The sequence below is a fragment of the Pimephales promelas genome, chromosome 10 (assembly GCF_988280905.1).
Source record: "Pimephales promelas chromosome 10, fPimPro1.hap1.1, whole genome shotgun sequence".
Taxonomy (NCBI): domain Eukaryota; kingdom Metazoa; phylum Chordata; class Actinopteri; order Cypriniformes; family Leuciscidae; genus Pimephales; species Pimephales promelas.
Window position 1 is genome coordinate 2,136,112 of NC_142778.1, and position 16,004 is coordinate 2,152,115.

Consider the following 16,004-nt stretch of genomic DNA (forward strand, 5'->3'; position numbering starts at 1 on the left):
AAGACCCGTGAGCCAAGATATAAGTGACGTTGCAAGCATCAAGGGTAGTACTCACGTCCAGGTGAAGTGGGAGGTGTGCAGAGTCCATGGTTTGTCCTTGAGCTCCAGCGTTACAGACCCTCTCCTCTCATTCGCTCCTGAGGACGGAGTGGACGGCGTCTGCCTCTGCTGGATTCACCTCTCCAGCTTGTCCTCAGGCACTCATCCTGAAGTGCACTCTTTAAAAACATCCACTGGTTTTCTTGTGGCTGACTGGATGCCGTTCTTATACCAGGACTAGGATGCAAAATAGCAGCTAAGTTTGTGCCGGCTAGTTTTCCTCTGACTTTCTCCCTTTCTCTCTGAATCTGTCTGTACTTCTCTTTTGTGCTCTCCTCCCCTTTTTCCTCTCTCGCTCTTGCTCTCTCTCTCTCTCTCTTTTACCAGCTGGTAAACTCAGTTAAACTCTAATTGACTTTCCTGTCCATTTGGATCCTCCCTGATAGTGATGTCACCAATGCCCCCTCCCTCCACCCACCCACCTCTTCAAACGTACAACACACACACACACAAACAAAGATAAGGTCAGGGCTGCTTTGGATACACAGTATAGGTCAGACTGCCATTTGCAACTTTGCATTCGGGTCTAAATGTTATTTCTTTTGCAGGAAACGAGAAAAAAAAAACATGAAAGATAAAGTCGAGCACACAATGGGCGGCACAGCCAGTTGATCTGACATTATCTGAGCGAGTGTTTACTCTGGAGTGAGTCACGAAAGGTGAAGGAGAACTAATGATGATACAAGATTAATTCACTGTCACTGGTGCTAATGAACAGCCAGAGGGTGCCAGGAAAACACATCGATCACCACGAATTGAGAGAGAGGGACGATGATAAGTGCGAAAGGAACTAGGAACGAGAGGGAGCAAGGTGCACTCGTCCTTCCGGTGGGGTGGACGGCATTGGTATGCATCTGGCAGGGCAATGAGAAAATGTCTGTAACCTCACAAGCATCGTCTGACAGATTGGATTGCATCTGTTGAATCAGTTGAAACACCCCCTTCTCAACACACACACACACACTCGTACACTCGTACAAGGACACTGCTTTCCAGAATCTTCTGTGGCATAGGAGTTTCGTGTCGGACGTCAAGTGCAAGTCAGAGTGAAAATCAGACATTGAAATTCATTAAGATGTATGTGCTGGACACTGTTATGACGTTTGTTTGTGGTGACTGACTTTTAGAATTTAGAATTTGTTGTTAATCTGAATTGTAAAATTCTCTAATTTGAATTGCACCTCGACTTTTTAGATTAAGTTCAAAATAGCAAACAGCCTAAAACTGAAAATTTTTGTCATTTTTATAACTCCATATGTAAACTGCACAGGCACGACAATACGCAATTTTTTTTTTTAACACAACAGCCTGAAAAACAGCCAACAAAACCCCAGAAATTGTCTTCACTGCAGGTTAAACCACAGTTAATGATGAAGTCAGGGTCATATTTTCTTTTATATTGTGTAGTTATAGTTTAATGTCATGCAACCTATAGTTCTCCAGACAGATTAATCTGCTGTAAAATGTCAAAGTTCGATTGGTCTCACGGCCTAGATACGGGACGAGTTTTCTCCTCCCTTCCTAAATGCATTTTGCTTCGTTTTTGCCCTTTCAAAAGTTTAATGTTCACTGTAAAAATGAATATGCTTTATCTTGTTGAATCAATGCTATTAACAATTAAGGCAGTTTTGAAGGCAAAAGGAGGTTCCATTCGGTACTAAGAAGGTGTCCGGTGAGTGTATTTTTACTATATATGCCTCACTATTCCCCTGTAATCACGGCAATCATAGATGTATTTATTTATTTTATTTATTGTGGCAACAGATTACAAGCAAAATTGAACAAATTAATACTTAATCAAAATATTCCTTAAAAGTTAACCATTTATAATGAGTAAAGTTTACACCAAAAATTAAACAAAAATATCTGAATATCAGAAAGATTAATTATTTTATATTATCTGCATTTTTATATTGCCAACATTGAAGACACCCGATGTTAAGCAGAATCACTGAAAGTGAAAACCGTCATTTTAAAGCAACACTGATCACTATAATGGTGACTTAAACAGACTTTCTAAAAAATGGTTAACTTTCAATGCATTCATTTGATTAATTATTACTCAATTTTATTGTTAAATTTAATTAATATTATTGCTTGTAATCTGTTTTTTTTTTTTATTAGAGAAAGTGCATTCATTTTTACAGTGTTGGAAAGACTCACCCAAAAGTTTGCTGTTGAGTGAGTGGGTTTGTCTAGAAATAAAAAGTGACTACTGTTGAATGATAAAAGTGAGGATCTTCCAGTAGACTTGCTCTGTTTGAAACAGAGAGAGATGTCATCGGAGTTGGGAGAGTCTTCTGCATTCCGGCATGGGTGGGGCATCCTGAATTAATTCATTTATTTATTGGCTGCGGTGTGCCTGTACTGATCTGTGAGAATTTATTCACAAACTATTCTTCTCTGTTGTGGCGTGCTGTTTCTGGCTTGTGGCCGGCACGAAAAAAATGACATATAACCGAATGCAACCCTCAAATGTCACTGGAAATATTTCTTCTTAATCCCTTGAATCTTTGTTGTTTGACTGTCACCATCTGCTCGCTCAATAAACTTTTCTTTTACTTGTATTTTCAGTTTTAGCACATACTGGCACACTTTCCCAATCCATTGAATTACTTAGCATAGGCATTTAGGGAAACCACGGGAGATTTATTGTTTAACTAATCGGAATTTTGAATTTGTCCAAATATGGTTATCAATATATGACTAATAATTTAATACGAACGGCTCTGTTTGGTGTCAGGTTGCCAAAACGGTCAAACAGCGCTCGTCAATTTCAAAAATAGCCGTTATCATCACTATAAAAAATGATTTATAATCACAACATTTTTTCTTTCGTCAAATCAACTTAGATAATTTATGTGGTTCAGATAACATAATATTTTGAGTTTCTGATGATTAAATCAATCTCCTTCATTGTATTAACTCAATTTTTCCTTTTCAATGAACTTAACATTTTAAGGCAACCAGGTTACTTATTTTTTTAAGTTAAACCAATATTTTTTTTACAGTGTAGTAATCACAACATTTTTTCTTTTGTCAAATCAACTTACATAATTTATTTAGTTCAGATAACATAATATTTTGAGTTTCTGATAATTAAATCATTCTCCTTCATTGTATTAACTCAATTTTTCCATTTCAATGAACTTAAAATTTTAAGGCAACCAGGTTACTTATTTTTTTAAGTTGAACCAACAATTTTTTTTGCAGTGTACATGACTCATGTCATGTATTTTGAAATTGACAACAAATTAAGCCCTTTTCGGCATATTAGACAGTGTACAATTTAGATTGAATGTGTGCGAATTTTAAAATAGAAATATTTGGAAGTAGTTCAAATGTTCAAAATTACTATTTTAACTATTTTCTCAGATTCATTCTAGGTTTTAGTAGTATTTGCAGACCTTCATCTGAAAACTGAACCATTTGAAAACAGACAAAACTACAATTGCAATTAAATGAGCTGGTGCATGCTGGGAGTTAATCCGAGTTATATACAGGTGAGCAACTTTCTCTCTCTACCTTCTGACAAACATATAGGGTACTTTGCATTTGATAGAAATTCCAAAGTACGTTCTGAGATAAGATTCCTTTCTTTTAAGGTCATTGTCTGTTGAGAGAGAGAGAGAGAGAGAGAGAGAGAGAGAAGGACAGAGAGAGGGATGAGATTAGGATAGGGGCGTCCCATACCTCATTCCCGTACGCGCTCATGAGCGAGACGATGAGAGTGTTAATCGCTGTTCTGCCAGCATATGCTTGGCTTCGCTACATTACATTACATGATAAAACACGGCTGGCCATTGTAGATATATAAACACACACAAACACACACTTACACATTGAATTGTCCTGATACTCCACCTCTCCCTCCTCCACAACACATTCCAATGATGTCATCAGTGTAAGTGTGTCGTCACATGGGTAAATGTGCACCAGGGTGTGTTTGTTTGTGTAAATTTGTGTTCGGGTTTGTAATCATTGCCTGTGATTTTGTCAATAATCAGAAGCTAGACAGAGAGAACAAAGTGCATTTGGCCCTTCGGCCTTCACCTTGACCCTTACAGGCCCTGATAGACAGATGGTGAAATTCATTTTTCACTTTCCCGCCAGAACGACCCCCCTCAGCCTGACTGAGTGGCAAAAGATGACTGGATTTAATAGGGGAAACTGCGAAAATGCGACTAAAACGAACAATTTGATCAATTTAAACTAAATGTTGGACTCAATATAGTGTTCCTTACAACTCCATGGATATTGACATGCAGCCAGGAATCGTGTCGCCTGACATTTATGTTTGCCTGATTTCGACACCGGGGAAATAAAAGCAATATAGACCTAAACATAAAGCAAATTTGACTGTGAACGCTTTATATAAATACAATATAGGTCTAAATCCGGGTGATCACTTGTATCAGCGTTATATATAGCCTATATATATATCATCATATTGTCCAGCCATAAAACTTTATAGTGTTTTTGGTCAGTGTTTATTAAAAAAACATCCAATAATGCAGAATATGCAATGATAAATATATAATTGATGAGTTGTTAATATATAAACCAATACATAATATATGGGTGTGGTTTTACAGCTAAATTCAGCATATTGACACAAAATGATCCACCTTTCGCAGACTGGAGTCCAGTTGTGAATCGCAGCGATCCATTTGCTCCTCTTTCTATAGCAGTCTGTAAAAATATACCTCGTCAAATCTAGTTGTACAGTCAATCGCAAAGCCCTTTCCCACTTTATATGTGTTGTGTTTGTTTTTCCCGGCATTCACACTAATAACAAATACAGCCGCTCAGTCTTTTTTGCCACTCACTGTGAGGAACTGCAGGCCGACGGTGACGTCACGCGCATCCCTCTATATGGACTAGAATCTCTGAGGAATGTTTCCAGCATCTTGTTGAATCAATGCTATTAACAATTAAAGGATTAGTTCACCCAAAAATGAAAATTCTGTCAGTATTTACTCACCCTCATGTTGTTCCAACCCCGTAAGACCTTCGTTCATCTTCGCAACACAAATTAAGATATTTAAGATATTAAGATCGCTCCTGCATATTAGTCCATAGGCTTCTTGAGGGATTGACTTGCTGTCCTTGAAAAGTCATTAAAGACATCGTTAAAATAGTCCAAGTGACTACAAGGGCTCAATCTTAACTTCATCAAACAACGAGAACACTTTTGTGCGCAAAAAAACAATGAAAATAACGACTTTATTTCAACTATTGGTTTATTTCCCCCTCTGCGCGAGTCAGGTTACTAGTTTAATAGCGTAAACTTCTGTTATTGTACGTCACACGCATCACACACATGACCAGCGTCGGCCAATAGTGAGCCTTCGTGTGACGTAGCTTTATGCAATCACACTACGTTAACTGACTACAGGCCCATGGAGAAGGAAGTGAATAGTTGAAATAAAGTCGTTATTTTTGTTTGTTTTTGCACACAAAATGTATTCTCGTCATTTGATAAAGTTAAAATTGAGCCGCTGTAGTCACTTGGACTATTTTAACGATGTCTTTAATGACTTTTCGAGGCCATCAAGTGTCATTCCCTCAAGAAGCCTATGGACTAGTATGCAGGAGCGATCTTAATATCTTAAATATCTTAATTTGTGTTGCGAAGATGAACGAAGGTCTTACGGGGTTGGAACAACATGAGGGTGAGTAAATACTGACAGAATTTTCACTTTTTGGGTGAACTAACCCTTTAAGGCAGTTTTGAAGGCAAAAAGAGGTCCCATCCGGTACTAAGAAGGTGTACCTAATAAAGTGTCTGGTGAGTGTATTTTTAATATATATGCCTCACTATTCCCCTGTAATCACGGCAATCAGATATGTAACAGAGCTGAAACGGTGTTGAAAACACACGCTCGCACTGTAATCACATATTCTTATCTCAACAGCCTCTACTGATGTGATCAACATTCTCAACACTCAGATAATATGGAAATAAATCTGCTCATTTCATCATATAGCATTGCTGTGAAAACGATTAAACTACTGTTAAACTGTCTCACTGTTTATCCTTCTGATAAGAACTCCAGTCAGGTGCCTTTTCTTGTAATTACCTGTCGTTTTTATAGTGATACGAGCTGTCATTCTAACACTCAATACATGACGATATAATCTAAAACTGTGTGCTCGGGCTGATATGCAGCCGTTTAGTCTAACCTTGTTGATTGCACAACCTCTACTTCTCGTTCTTCGGTGTTTGTGCGTGTGGCACGCGGCTGCAAAAGCCTAAGCTGTCAGTTTGTGCTCATAAACGCTAATCCTGCAATTAGCCGTTATCTAGTGGTCTTGTTTATCAGCGGTGGAGGCAGGAGGAGCATAAAGCATGGGCCGGCCCCGGGGGCGAGGAGGGTCGCAAAACGAGACGGATGGTTTTTCAGAAGAAGAGGAAGATTAGAACTAACAGGAAGAGCGCTCTCCTCTGTTCATGTAAACGTGTCTGGGTGACTGGACGGCTGAAATAAATAAATCGGCCTTGAGGGAGATGTCCGAGCAGCGGTGGAATTTTTCCCCCCCAAAAAAGAAAAAGTTCCGTAACACACACGCATACACACACAAACCCATGAGAATCCAAACAGGAACACCTGTGATTCCCTCCACCACATCCATGATCCGTCTCCATGACGACCATCCATATTGTGTGTAAACAGTTTACAGAAGACAACAGGACTGAACGAGGGAAGATAAAGAGAATTCACTTGTCTGAGGCAATCTATTGTTATTCTACCCATTCGTCCATTCATGCATCCATCCATATTGAACTTATTCCACCTTTGATGATCTTTACACAATTATTGAATCGAACTGAATCAACACTGAACTGATTTCAACTGTTTAATGACTGTTTACTATTGCCTTTTTAGAGCTGCTGGTAACACTTTACAATACGGGTGCACTAATATCCATTAATTCATGCTTAACTAATGCACAGATAATCATGAGTTAATGCATAACTAATGAAGAACTAAACCATTAATTAATGATTACTGCATCAACAACTAATAAAGAGTCTATATGATTAATAGATTAAGTAATATATGAATTGCTATTAATTCAATGTGTCATTGTGTATTAATTCCTTAATAACATATTTTATTAACTAATAGTGTAAATTAATGTGTTAATTACGACAATTAGTCAAAGCTGTGCACTTCAACTTCCAGTTGTCTGCTTTAATTAATCATTAGCTAATGATTTGCAAATGTATCATTATGTTATGACTTTACTTGATGGGGCACATCATTATTAACTAGTCATTTAGTAATTGTAGTAATTTGCACATGAATTTGCACTAACAATGAAGTAATTAATCATGTATTAATGCATATTAGTGTACCTGTCATATTATCTGTAGGTTGAAATACAAGGCTTTGGCTCATTCTGGTAATTAACATATTAATTAACACTATTAGTTAAAAAATTAGTTATTATGGAATTAATCCACAATTACATATTTAATACAAAACAATTCATGTATGAACTAATACATTAACCTTACAGACTCTTAATTAGTTCCTAATGTGGTAATCATTAATGAATAGCTTAGATAATCATTAGTTACACATTAATTCAGTATTAACTGTGCATTAGTTAAGCATGAATTAATGTTTATTATTGCACCCGCATTGTAAAGTGTTACCGAGCTTCTTTACAGCAGAATTGAATTCTGTTTGCATCATTGAATCATTATTTACCTGTTTATCACTGTAAAGGCCCTTGCCCATTGAGTCCGAAATTCGCGTCCGAAATTTTCGCACGTTTGAAAATAAATACGACCTCATGTTATGTCAATCATGCCTGCACACTGCTTCCGAAACTTTCATCCATCATAAAAAATTGAATCGATTTTCTACGATTTTCGCATCCGTAGTAAACAGTTTAAATAGTGTTTTGACAATTCCGAGCCACTGAATCACGAATACGAAAAAAAAAAACGCATACGAAAATTTCGGACTCCTTCCTTTGCAATGGCCTTAAAGCTGCTTTGAAACAATCTGTATTGTTCATAAAGATAGTGAAGTTCCAGCCCGTTCTCATCCCAAGACATCATCTAACTGAGGCTTTTGACCATACGTTAACATTCGACGTTTTAGGGTACCCTTTAACGTCAGTTAGATGATGCTATCTAATCCTAACCCTACCCCAGACCTAAACCTACCAACGTCATCAAGCTGACGGTAAAGGTAAAGCTTCAGTTGGATGACGCCCTAGGATCGTCATCTAACTGACGTTAAAACGTTGGAAATTGACGTATGGTCAAAAGCCTCAGTTAGATGACGTCTTGGGATGAGAATATGTTGTAAGTTCACAACGTAACCCTAATCTAATCGTTCAATTAACTGGCGGAGCAATAAAGCAGCCGCTCGCGTCCCTCCACCTCCCCAACTCTGCCAACACACTTTAGGCATCTTGTAACCATACTCCTCATCCGAGCATTAGTAGTCCCACTGAGGGGTTTATCTAAGGGTGCTTGCCCACCTGGATCGATTTGTTTTGTTCCGGAACAGATCCGAAACAGATCCGATACTTTGTTCAGAATCAATTTATTACGTCACTCTGTTCACACCACACTGTTGTAAAGTGGTCCAAATCGTACCTCCTTCCAGGGCTTTCCTTACGTCATTACGTCACTACCTTATGCGTGCAGGTCACGCATTCCATTGTGGGACATCACCATGACAACAGTAGCCTAACACAAAATGAATCGCGGGTTGACTTGGTGCTATTAAGAGGTGAAAAAGCGAGCAGTGCCGACCAAATGTGAAAAAACTCCGTCAGCATTACATAAAGGTACGAGACCACCTTGCCAAAAGTGGAGGTGCTTGTTCCAGTTCGTGGGTCGGTTGTGTTCTCACCGGAATCAAGCCGAGACCACCTCTTCTAGGCGGTTTCGGCTCATTGTTTTGTTCCGATTTAGAGTGCGATTGATGTGTTCACATATGACCAAACGAACCGGGCCAAAAGGGAAACGCCCCTTTGTTTCGGAACAACGTCTCCAATTGATCCAGGTGTGAAGCTGCTTCCTTGAGCCCCTCCATTGCGTACAGCAAGCCAAATACGCTTAACCTTATTAGCTCAAAGATTATATGGGCAAAGGAACTCATGAAATATTAATAATAATCAGAACGAACAATTATTCTGCCAGTTAAGTTAATTTATTGGCAATTTATGCTGGCGAATGCACACCATTCTGTATAATATGTGGGTACGAGCTCATCCAATCAGAATTCAGAGCTGTGCTAATGATATTGTAAATAACACAACAGTGTGCAACAGAATCTCACTTTCCTTCTGTAAGCTGGGATATGTTATGATAACTCTATAGAGACTGTAGACTCTCTTGCTGAAAAGTGTAAATCATCAGTCTCTCTTTTGTCCTCATGGGTGGCCTCTGGATTTAATGCACATTGCCAGAATCTGCCATTGGATATCGGATGGATATAGATTGCTCTCTAAACACATGGAAATTCAGCATAGTTTGGACATAGTTTCCAAAAGAAAGTTGGGTAGAACTCGTTATAGAAGTAAGAAATACTAAAAATCAACTGGCGATTGAAGTTTTCTTGGAAACTGTGTCCTTGTTCATGCAGGCGTGCCAGAGAGCCGATGGAATATGAAACACTGCAGCGTTTCAGTCTCAGATCTCCAATGCTGAATCCCATTGAAAGGATGTCAGTCTAATCCAATATCACTGGGATCAGGCGGCTTGTGAAAAACATCTCAAGTCGAGAAGATGATGTTTCATCTTCACAGATGGGGGGATAAAACACGAACAACCGAGATAAAAATGACAGAAGGCAGATCGAGGGGAATGACAGAGAGGGAGAGAGAGAAACAGCAGGTCGTAATTCACAGCGGAGCAGGACAGAGGGGTCCACATTGCTGGATGTGTTATTTATGTCTGGTGTGGAGGCAGGGCCTTGATCCGGGCCAGATGTGGACGGGTTATAGAGGAAAAAGGCCTGCAGGTGTTCAGATGCACATTCACAACACCTGTGCCCAGCCGACCTCCATGCATCCACAGGTCACATACGGGGCCTCCGAAAGGTCAAGATGAGAGCCTGTCCCATGCAAGACACACGGACCACAGTCCTAAAACAGGTGCCTGTGTGTTAAAGTAACACAATGTAGTTTTTCAACCTTCATAATATATTTCCAAGACCCTTGTGATGGTGCATCGACTTACATTAGGTTAAGTGACACGTTTGCCATAGCCTGGCGTGGTCTGTATCGCTTTTACTGGCACTATGTAACTTCGGATTTCGGGTTGTAACCGGAGCACAAAAAGAACTACAAAATTCGAATGCTTTATGGCATATGTCACATCCCCCACCTCTTTCCTCAAATTGTCTGTGGCCATTGCAGACATCTCCCAAGGGAGTCTCCCGCATATTGATAGCATCTCCCTGATGCCTGCAAATTAGTTCTCCCCGAATCTAGATCGCGCATGCGAGACAGAACTTGCGAGTGTGCCTCACGAAAGCTAGTCAACCCTGATCCACCGCCACCTCCCCCGGTCAACAATCCAGTCACCAAGATATCCCTCCCTGAAATGACTTCTTGCAGGTTGGGATGTCTGCCATTGTTGATTCCAAAGTTGTTGCTGGGATAATCAGTGCGACAGTAGGCTGCGGTAGGCTAAATTATTTACAACAGCGGAAATGGACAATTCCACTTCCAACCTGTAGGGCGACCGCAGAGGAAAAGTTCCTTGGTGTTGCTTTAAAGTCCAGTTCTTAGTTTTTAAAGCATTCTGGAATAACAAGTTTTCTTTCGACAGATTAAAATTCCCAGCAAGCAATTTTGCGTTTAAAAGACGTCTAATAGCCATCCAAACACAACCCTGATGTTTAAGCAAAAACAAGGCAAAATTTAGGCTGTCAGTGACGTCTAAACCATCGCCCAAGTCTATTGTCATCAATTAGATAACAAAGAAATGACAAGAGTGAAGAAATGAAACTAAACACCTGTTTACTTTGCTTACAGGATGGAATATCAAACATCCCGCAAATTAAAACGACAGGTAACCAAATTCAAGGTAATTTTGGCTAGAAGTGGGTTACTCAAAGGTGGAGTATATCGGATCTATAGTTACGTAACTTAGGTGAAAGGATGGCTATTGCTTGCTGGGTTGCATCACAGATGCTGCACAACAGAGCAAACTCATCATCTGTCAGAAGACCAAGGGACTCGCGTAAGTCCATTATTTTGAGGTCTTGCATCACTCGGGTTCATTTCGTGACAATGATCGGCTGACTGTACATTCTCTAAATTGTATGTGCAATTGCCTACGTTGTTACACAACATATCTGCAAAATGTAGAACCTCCCCCAAATGTTTTCATGGCCCTGATCACAAGTGGACAATGCTAAATACATGTTTAAACAGGGTCTAAGAGGCTGTTTACACGACACCGTTTTCAACTAAAAACATAAATCTTTCTGTTTTGGCCATTCGGCATTTTTGGAGCCTGAAAACACACTTTTGAAAATGGGTATCAAAGTGCAAGTTTCTGAAAACTGTCTCTGTGTAAACAACAAAATGCTAATCTCTGAAGACGATAATGTCTACTCTCCGTCTACTGACCTCATGCGTGAACATTATGGGAAGCATTCTTAGCCAGACGGGATCGGCTGAAGACCCAACATGACATCATGACTTTTGCATAAACGTACTCGCCACTTTCAATTCAAGTGGCGTGTTATCTATACGCATTTTGAGCTAAACGCTTTTATGCGTGTATGTCTACACCGTTAAATGTCCAAGTGATTCCGCGTGTATGTACACGCCGTTAAATGTCTGAGCAAAATGAAGAAAAATGTACATCTACATCTGGGGAGCGATATTTTTTTACTAGGATGGTAGGGGAACACTCATAAATGGTATTAACCCCAGTGATGGGTAGGTTTAGGGACAGGTTGGGGTAGTTCATGTATTTATATATACAGTAATGTGACGTTAAGTCAACGGCGTTCACAAACACGCTGAAATGCGATTATGCGTGTTGATAGCACGCCAAAAATGGAAATACGAATTGGAGTGTCATACATCAGTCTGGAAGACCGTTTTGTTTGAAGATGAAAAACATACCAATCACAATGTTCTCTCACCATTCCTGATCAGAAAGCAGATCAGAAATTAAAGCTGCTGCTCTTTACGCGTTCATAAGTAAATTGCGCTAGCTTATTTTGTCCATTAGATCGAAAGATCTGAAAGAGCCCATTCATTTACCCGCTCATAGACCCTCCCCTAGAAGAAATCAGGACAGAAGTGGTTGAAAGTGGACAAAAGAGACAGTGTGTCCCCCTCGTTTACTTGTGATCCTTAGTTATTGTGCAAATTATTGTACTTTGTTTTTTGCTCTCCTAATTTGGTAAGTATGAAAAGAAAGCAACCGTGGATTGACATGACAGTAATATGTTGCCTGTGGCTTATAGTGTTTATTATTTACAAATATTTGATCGATTGACCAATCAGACTCAAGTATTCCAGAGAGCGCATGATTTACATGGAAGGGATGCAGTGTTTCTTTTCCGTCAACCACCCACAATCCAGTTCAAGTAGACACTTTAAAAGAGCAGAAATAGCAATTTATTGGAATTAAGCCGTTACATAATTTGCAAAATTAGGTGCTAAAATAAACACAGACAGCATTCCTCCCTCCAAATCTAGAGTCTCATTCGACTGGATGAATATGAGTGTACGTGTGTATGCGTATCTGTATATGTCTTCAGTTCCTTATCTAGACCGGGTGTTTATTCAGATTCAGACTCACTGATAGGATCAGTAAATACGCTGGTCGAGAGAGAGACGTGTCCTGGGACCCTGCCAGCCCATCCCTTTACCTCTCCATCTTCCCTTATTTTGTCTCCTTCCCATCTCCCCCTTAATCATCCTCCGGAGTGCAGACAGATCCAGTCCCTAATCACGAATCCCGCCGCTCTTCCTCTTCTCCCCACCCGAGAGTGATTTGACAGCTCAGAACAGACAATGTCAGGTCGACCCTACTTAATTTGGGATGGAGACGGAAGTGCCGGTGTCCCACGGTGACTCTACTGTGAGCCGGCCTGATCATGACTCACACGCTTTGGCTGATGAAGGTCGGTGACCCCAATTTGCGAGAGGGGGCAGAGATGGGCGGTCACGTCTACGTCAGCGGCGCGACTAACGGGTGGATGTCCTTGTCCTGACTGACGTAAATCAAGCACTGGAGAAAACCGTCTCAGACGAAGGGAACAAACGGTAAAAGAAGAGAGAAGGAACAGTGTGTGTTCTTTGAGTCGTATAAGTCGAGATCTATTGTAAAAGCCACTGAATCAAAAGTCCACTTGTTTTAGAAGTAGTTTTGTATGTTGGTTTCTAATTCAAGACCTTTGAAATTAGAATATGTTTTTTCCCAAAGTAAGATTCCAGTATTATCATAGTTTTGCCATTTAGCGGTTGAACACACATTCTAGTTTTGGTATTCCAGCTATGAACATTTTTTTAAACCAGTTCAATTCTCATTTTCCCAGTATTGATACACCAATACCAGCTGAGATTTCTCCCTCTCTTCCGTTCTGCGAGTGAGTTGATACACACTGCACTGTGTATTTTAAAGGGGGGGTTGACTGCGATTTGACTTTTTTGATATGAAATAGTGTGTAATGTTGCTGTTGGTGCATGAACAGTATCTGCACAGTTGCAGCGCTGAAAGTTTAGAGTAAGCAGAGATATCGTCTTTTAAAAATCAGGAAGTATATTGCCAACAAAAACGAGTCGATTGGGACTACAGCTGGGTTTTAGACGTCACTGACCCATACATTTGCATCAACCCTCCCTCCGGAAAATGCAAAAAAGGCATGGCCATATTTCTGCGGCTCGTCGAGTGTGTTGTGTTCACCCGGCTGTCCCGTCTTTGTTCGGGCGGATGCTATACTTCCTCAACAATGGATACAATTTATGTTTGATTATGTTCCTGAAAATGACAATCGTAATCTAGGTCTCTGTGCTGCGCATTTACAGAAGACATCTTCCAAAATCTCCACGAGTTCAACACCGGATTCAACAAGAAACTGTTACTAAAACATGAAGCAGTTCCGACTTTAAAACCAGAGGCAGCAGTTGTTGGGCCACAACCTGTAAGTAGGCTAAGACTAATGTATTTGCATGTATAATTCCATGTATAATTTAATTTTTTTCAAATACCAGCGCTGGCTTTATAGCCACTAGGCTATCAGTTATGCTATTTTGTTTCTACGACAAACGTGTACGACCTGCATTTTGTATAAGTACTAATGTTTTAAACGTATATATGCTTTATGACGTTATTTTCGATTTGATCAAGAACGTAAACTTGCCAACGCTGTTTGTGTTTAACATTAGAAGCCAGTCAGATGCTATTGTTTCCAGTCAGATGCTATTGTGTAAAACAAACGTGTATAAAGTCAAAAAACGTAGCAAATTATCATTCAGAAACGTTTAGTAAGAGCCGTGTGTGTGTGAGGTTTGCTTGACTCGATTCATCGCCGCTTTCTCGGTCTGATTCTGCCTCAAACTGATTCTGCAGTTCGACACTATTATTTACATCTGGACCAGAGCTCATGACATGCACGTTTCGTGCATTCCAAGGTAATGAGCGTTAACCTTCCAGACAACGTGAGCGACAGATTGGCCAATCACAACACACCGGCCCAAACTAACCAATCTGAGCCCACTACGTGTTTCTGAGGGAGTGTTTTCATAGACTCATGAAGTCATACAGTCGTTCAAGGACAGAGGAGAACGCGGCTGACAATAAAGGTGAAGTTTTTGAAAAATACGATTTAAAAAAAAAGAAAAAACACGAATACATGTTATATTGCACCCCATAAACACAAACATGCAAAGAAAAAAAGCAGTCAACCCCCCTTTAATGAGTCTGATGCGCTGCGTATTTCAGAGTGAAGTGCGTCACTGAGTTCATTTACACATGATCCATGTTTTCAGCATCTCAGAGTGGCTCGCTTCACTTGTTATATGTATATATCATTATTGTTTTACCAACTTCTAACGTCCCCTGTCTCTTGCAGCGTCTCTTCTCTGATGATGTGGGCGGGGCAACCTGTCACTCACACGAGATCCACCAATAGCAAACCACAACAATCCAATCATTCCCTCACGGACAAATCAAGCCCCGCCCTACATTTGTTCTTGTTCTACAAGCGCTTGACTCGGATATAAGAGTGATTAGAAGACTTTGTCTATAAATTGACATCAACCAAGCCATAGAAATACTCACTATGAGTGAAAAGGGCCTCAGTCTCACTTACTGTTATCATATCTGCTATTGTTCCACCCAGTAAAGATTGTGGTCATGAAAAAAAGGATGAATGTTGGAGAAAGAGCGAGGAAGGGGAGGATGAGAGCAATGTAACAGGTTAGAGGACATGCGATGGGGGAATGGATTGTAATGAATGTAAAAATATGCACAGAAACTGTCAGCAGAATCTGTGCCAGAAAGAAAGAAGGACTCCTATAACATTTTTTATTTCATATTTGGCACAGGCCCACTTGTTCATTTGCAGTTGTTATTTATTACACTCCCTCATGCCATTTAAAACCTATATTACCACAAAACATCATGAGAGTCAATGGTGACAGATTATTTTTTGTTGCATCAGCTATGCGTTATATCTCTTTAGTCATTAAAATCTGTTCTCTCTGCAAACATACATTACTTTGAGATATATGATTGACCTTAGAAGCAGTTTTCATAAAGAAAACACACACACACACACACACACACACACTGTTCCTTTGTGTAGCCTGTCCACAACATTCCTAAAGTGATTCAATGTAACTACTTGAATAAATTGAGGGAGATTAATAACGTGTTTTGACAGAAAGCCCTTAAACTG

At 39.9% G+C, this 16,004-nt stretch overlaps 1 protein-coding gene across 2 annotated transcripts in view; it reads right to left on the reverse strand.

Annotated features, from left to right (window-relative positions):
• bmp16 (bone morphogenetic protein 16) overlaps positions 1 to 16,004 on the reverse strand; it is a 115,619-nt gene that overhangs the window by 7,973 nt on the left and 91,642 nt on the right. The window contains exons 1-2 of one of the 2 annotated variants that reach the window (XM_039647629.2): positions 2,263 to 2,345; positions 56 to 295 (exon numbers count right to left, since the gene is read on the reverse strand). The gene's annotated coding sequence lies outside the window, so the exon portion shown is untranslated. Of the gene's footprint in view, positions 1 to 55; positions 296 to 2,262; positions 2,346 to 16,004 lie in introns of those variants that run through there. The other variant, XM_089135265.1, reaches the window with a different exon arrangement.